We start from the raw sequence: 5319 nt of genomic DNA, 5'->3' as shown, positions 1-5319 counted from the left end.
TCTGAGTAGCTGATTGTCAGCAGGCAATTCCCTTCCACTGGTAAAACTTCAGTCAGCTACGTTGGGCGATGCATAGAAATACAGTATGGCTTGGCTTAGAGGTCTCCCGACACTTGGTCCCAGAGGACCAAGTGAAGGTTGCTGGTTGGTCTAGTACGACATTCCCACTGTGGGACCTGTTAGGCTTCATACTGAAGAGGTGCCAGAAATTCAAGGAAGGTGGAGGCTGGTGCTGGAAAGCCTCCCCCCGTGATTCTGATACACTCAGAGCAGGTGATGGTGGTGGTCTTGGGCAGGCTTCCCATTGTGTCAGGCCCATGGTATCACTAATTCTTGTCCAGACCTGCAGAGCCAGAATAGCCCAGCCTTCTGGGCTTACACAGAGCAGAAGCCACAGTGTAAGAAGCCCAACCTGGGCCAGAAAGCCTGACGACGCCAGAAAAAAATCCCCATCAGTGTGGTGCCATGGAAACCTAGACAGCAGGCAGATCTTTCTGCCTACAAGCCCATTGGCACCTCCCTGGTAACTGGGAGCTGAGTAGGGAGGTAAATCCCGGAAGCCAGCAGGACACAGGTTTCATGGAGAGCCTGGATGCAAACCAGCAGTAGGGGACTGCTGCTCTGCACCACGGAGGTGCTCATGCCTTGCGCCTGGTGGTTTGCCAATGGACAATTTCTCCATGACCTAGTTTTCTACCTGGTCTGAAATGAGAAACATAAGCACAGCATAGCAAGTTTTTCATTAAGCTAAATTTGTTCTATTTAAAGAACTGCCGTTTGTTTTGGAACTATGTCCTTTCTACTTTTTTTGGTGGAAGAAAAGTACTTACTTTTAAGAAACAGATGTGACAATGTGGTAGGGGATGACAACATTTTTTGGTGTTGCTTTTTAATATTTCTATTTGTCAAAATAAAACCTGGCAACGCTATGTTAGTCCTCGTTTTGTTTGTTTGCATGCTTGCTTTTGCTTCTGTGGGTGGTGGATTAGGGATGGACACAAACTCTTTGAAACTTTTCAGACTGAAAGGTACACATAATTTGCCTTCTGTTAAATCTGGGCTGGCCTTAGTGACTTACTTGACTAATAAAATGTGGTACACATGACCATGTAGGTCTTCTGAAACTAGATTACAGGAAGCCCGGCAGCTTCCTTTCCAGGCCTCTTGGAACACTTACTCTTGGAACCCAGCTGCCATGCTGTTAGGAAGTCCAAGTGGCCAAGGCAGAGGCCCAGAGAGAGAGGAAGCAAATACCTACATGTTTTGCTTTGGTTAATCACTCCAGTAAAGTTACTAAAAGACACAAACCACAACATTTTTGTTTTCTTTCTGAGACGGAGTCTTGCTCTGTCACCCAGAGTTGGAGTGCAGTGGCGCGATGTCACCTCACTGCAACCTCTGTCTCCTGGGTTCAAACGATTCTCCTGCCTCAGCCTCCTGAGTAGCTGGGACTACAGGCGTCCGCCACCACGCCCGGCTAATTTTGTATTTTAGTAGAGAAGGGGTTTCACCATGTTGGCCAGGCTGGTCTCAAACTCCTGACCTTGTGATCCACCCGCCTCAGCCTCCCAAAGTGCTGGGATTACAGGCATGAGCCACTGAGCCCAGCCCACAACATTTTAGAGACAAAATATCTACATTACATATTCTACTTTACAGATTATGTGGCTTTTAACAATGCTCTATTTTAAAATCTCATCATTTGCTTTAATTATACATTATTATGTTTTCATATAGGTATGTGGTACACAATTCAAAAGGTACAAAAGAATACAATGAAAAGTAAGTTTTCTTTTCATCCCAGCCACCCAAAGGTAACCAGAGTAGTCAGTTTCTTGTGTATTCTCCCGAAGACCCCAAGCCATATAAAAATATATATACATCTATTGTTTTATTTTTTATGAAGGCCAGTCCCTGTGCTGTGGTTGTTTCACCGATAACACTATCCTGTTAGGCCTCTCAAGAAACAGTCACCTTTCTGTTGGGCGGGTGAGAGCATGATTCCTTGTATAATACCTTTTTTATGCAAATAGAAATTTACCATACCCAGTGTTCTGCACTTCACATTTCTTACCTAACATTAAATTTGGGAGATAAATAACTTATCATCTCTCTTGTCACAACTATATTTCCTATCACAGCACCCTCTGCATGCAACAGGTGCTCAGTAAATGCTTTTTAGCTCGTGGTAATGACAGTTTCCTGTTGAAAATTGAAGTATGGAAAAGCTGTTTATAAACATAAGCCACCATAGAAAGGTAAGAAATTGTCATGACTGTGTGTAGCTGCTGTGGAATGAAGTAGGTCCTGTGTTGATCAATATTCCTTCTGTTTTAACGGCCAAACTCAAACTAGAGTATCCACTTCTTCCTCTGGGTTCCAGGCTCAGCAAAGAGGGGGCTGTCAGTCCAGACAATGCTATTTAACAAACAGAAGCCAGAAGGTGAACTTCCTGTTAAGTCAAGCTCATAAAGTCACAGGACTGGTTGGGGCAGAAAAGGACCTCGAGGGAATGGTTTATTTACTCTAGAGGAGAGGCTGCAGAGCGACTTATATAGCCTAAGGGAGCCTCAAACAGGAAGGAAAGGGCTAGAACCACAGGAAAAGTAGAGTGAGCTTCAGAAAGATCTCTGAGCTGGCTGCGGTGGCATGCGCCTAGAGTCCCAGCCACTGGGGAGGCTGAGGCAGGAGGATCTCTGGAGCCCAGGAGTTCGAGGCTGCAGCAAGCTATGATCACTCCACTGTACTCTAGCCTGGGTGACAGAGCAACACCCTGTCTTTAAAAATAAAATATAAGAATAAAAAGATCTCTGGGATAGCACTATGGACTGCAGCCTCCACCCCAACATTTTGGCAGAAGCCCCCTACCTCTGCTAGCACATATGGCCCTTTTGTAGGATTGAGGCAGACTCAGCTGAGAGGACTCAGGTATTCAGTGGAGGAAGGCTTTGCCCCAGGATGAGACTTCAATGCAGGGCGCCAGCTGGATTTCAGCCCTACTGGCCCCATCCTTGTGCAAAGTGCAAACTCTCACCCCTAGGCAAAGGGGCGTGTCCCTTCCCCCAGGTGTCATTCATTTGTTCATTAGATATATATGTATTGATACCCACTACATGTCATGCACCGTACTAGGTACTGGGAACACAGCATGAACAAGACAGGTTCCCAGCTCATGAGGAGCTTAGTTTTTTATTTTTTTTATTATACTTTAAGCTTATTTTAAATTTTAAATTATACTTTAAGTTCTAGGGTACATGTGTACAATGTGCAGGTTTGTTACATTTATATACACGTGCCACATTGGTGTGTGACGAGGAGCTCATTTCCTAATGGGAAAGATACAACAAATCTGCAAGAAAGGCAATTTCAGAGTGAAAAGTGCAAAGAACGTATATGGGATAACCTGAGAGAGACTTGAGGGTGGGGGGCAGTGTTTGGCCAGAGTAGTCAAGAAAGGCCTTTTTGAAAAGGAGACCCCTCAATTTCCAGACTCCAGGCTGGAGTCCTTTGAGACTCTCTCCCCTTCTCTTCCATCCCTCAAGTGGGTTTGAGCCGGAGTCTTATGCTTCCTGGTGGAAACAGCCTCCAAAATAGCCCCTAATGAGCTTCCTTCTTGGTGTCCATGCCCTTGAGTAGTCTCTTTCCACATTGTCTCAGGGTTGGTCTGTGTAGCCAACAGAACACAGTAGAAGTGATGGTTGTCACTCCCAAGGCTAAGTCATCAGAGACTCATGCTCCCCTGCCCTGCCCTCTCTCTCTCCCTCTCTCAGGTTGCTTGCTCTGGGGGAAGTGAGCTGCTATGTTATAAACAACCACATGGCAAGGAACTGAGGCCTCCTGCCAAGAGCCATGCACATGGGTGAGCTTGGAAGCAGATTCTGCAGCCCCAGTCAAGCCTTCAGATAACTGAAGCCCCAACGGACATCATGACTACAACCTCATGAGATTCCCTCATTCAGAACCATCCAACTAAGCTGCTCTCATATTCTCTTTTTTTTTTTTCTTTAATGACTGAGGCAATTTATTAACCCAGGATCATTTGTTTTAACGCTTCTTGTGACAGCTGCCACCTATCCAGCGATTCTGTCCAGATCTTTCTGACACTGAAGTGTCAGTTTGTGGCCCCTATCTTGGTCTTTTTCCACCATTTTCAGTCCCTCCAGGGCTTGGAGGACCCAGTGGGCCACACTCTTGGAGACTCGGCTGACGTGGCTGGGCAGGACACCATTTATCTGGCATCCCCCGTAGATCTTGGTCATGGAGCCAACCCCAGCACCACCTTGGCGGTATAGGTGCTACGTTGTGGAAGCAGCTGTTTTGTAGAACCAGTTCTCATCTCTTTGTGCTTGGCCAGTTTGGTGGTATCCACCCATTCAGGGACTTTCAGCTTCCTGGACTTTTTAAGGAAGGCTACCAGAGCTCTGATGAACTCCTGCTGATTCATGTCTTCTACAGTAACTCCAGGAATCATGACACCTCTGTACTGCCAGCCAGGGGAACAGCTGTTCTCAAATTCATGATCCACAGAACTTACAAAATAGTAAACACTTGTTATTTTAAGCCACTAAGGTTGGAGGTTGTTTGTTACACAGCACTAGATAACCAATACACAGTAGATAGCCCTTACACATCGATCTCACTGCACCCTGCAATCCAGACCTCCTTGCCTCCTATGTCGTCTCCAGCATCTAGCCTGCCCAGTACTCAACTGCAGCATCTACCCTGCCCAGAATTCAACTGTGACACTGTCCCAGCCAACTCAAAGACCATCCCCCACCCCATATTTCTCAATCACCTCCAGGAAAAAGGTTAAATCAGCCTGGTTTCTAAGTCTGTCCATAAATCTAATTCTGCAAGCATTTATTGCAAATTTGTGATGTGTTTAGCTTAGTGTTTCATGCTGCCGGGAAAACACAAGAACTATTTATTATAGTCCCTGTCCTTGGTGGTGCTGGTAGTAGAGACTAATGTCTCTGAAGCAATCAGAAGACAGTGCAGAAGAGTTCATCAAAGGCTTGTGGGGTTGACAGAAAGTGTTAAGTGAGAGGTTGGAGAGCTCCATGTGGGCTGGAGGTGGGGAGCAGGGAGAAGCTGGGGCCTGGGTCAGTCCAACACAGGCAAGGGAAGAAGGGTAGTGCCTAGGCAAGCAGAGGGGCTGAGAGCAGAGTTTGGTTTAGCGAAACAAAGCCAGGGCCAGCTCAAGATGTAGAGGGCCTTGAAAGCTTGGTGGAAGAACCCAGGAGGCAGAGGTTGCAGAATTCACTGCAACCTCCATCTCCTGGGTTCAAGCAGTTATCCAGCCTCAGCCTCCCTGGGTTA

The 5319-nt window shown here is 46.4% G+C and overlaps 1 pseudogene; it reads right to left on the bottom strand.

The window, feature by feature from the left end:
• Positions 1–4070: 4070 nt before the first annotated feature.
• LOC108540526 (40S ribosomal protein S19 pseudogene) lies at positions 4071–4471 on the bottom strand (annotated as a pseudogene).
• Between the last annotated feature and the right edge of the window lie 848 nt (positions 4472–5319).

The sequence above is a fragment of the Rhinopithecus bieti genome, unplaced genomic scaffold (genome assembly GCF_001698545.2).
Source record: "Rhinopithecus bieti isolate Rb0 unplaced genomic scaffold, ASM169854v2 scaffold_18548, whole genome shotgun sequence".
Taxonomy (NCBI): domain Eukaryota; kingdom Metazoa; phylum Chordata; class Mammalia; order Primates; family Cercopithecidae; genus Rhinopithecus; species Rhinopithecus bieti.
This window is presented reverse-complemented; position numbering and strand designations above follow the sequence as displayed.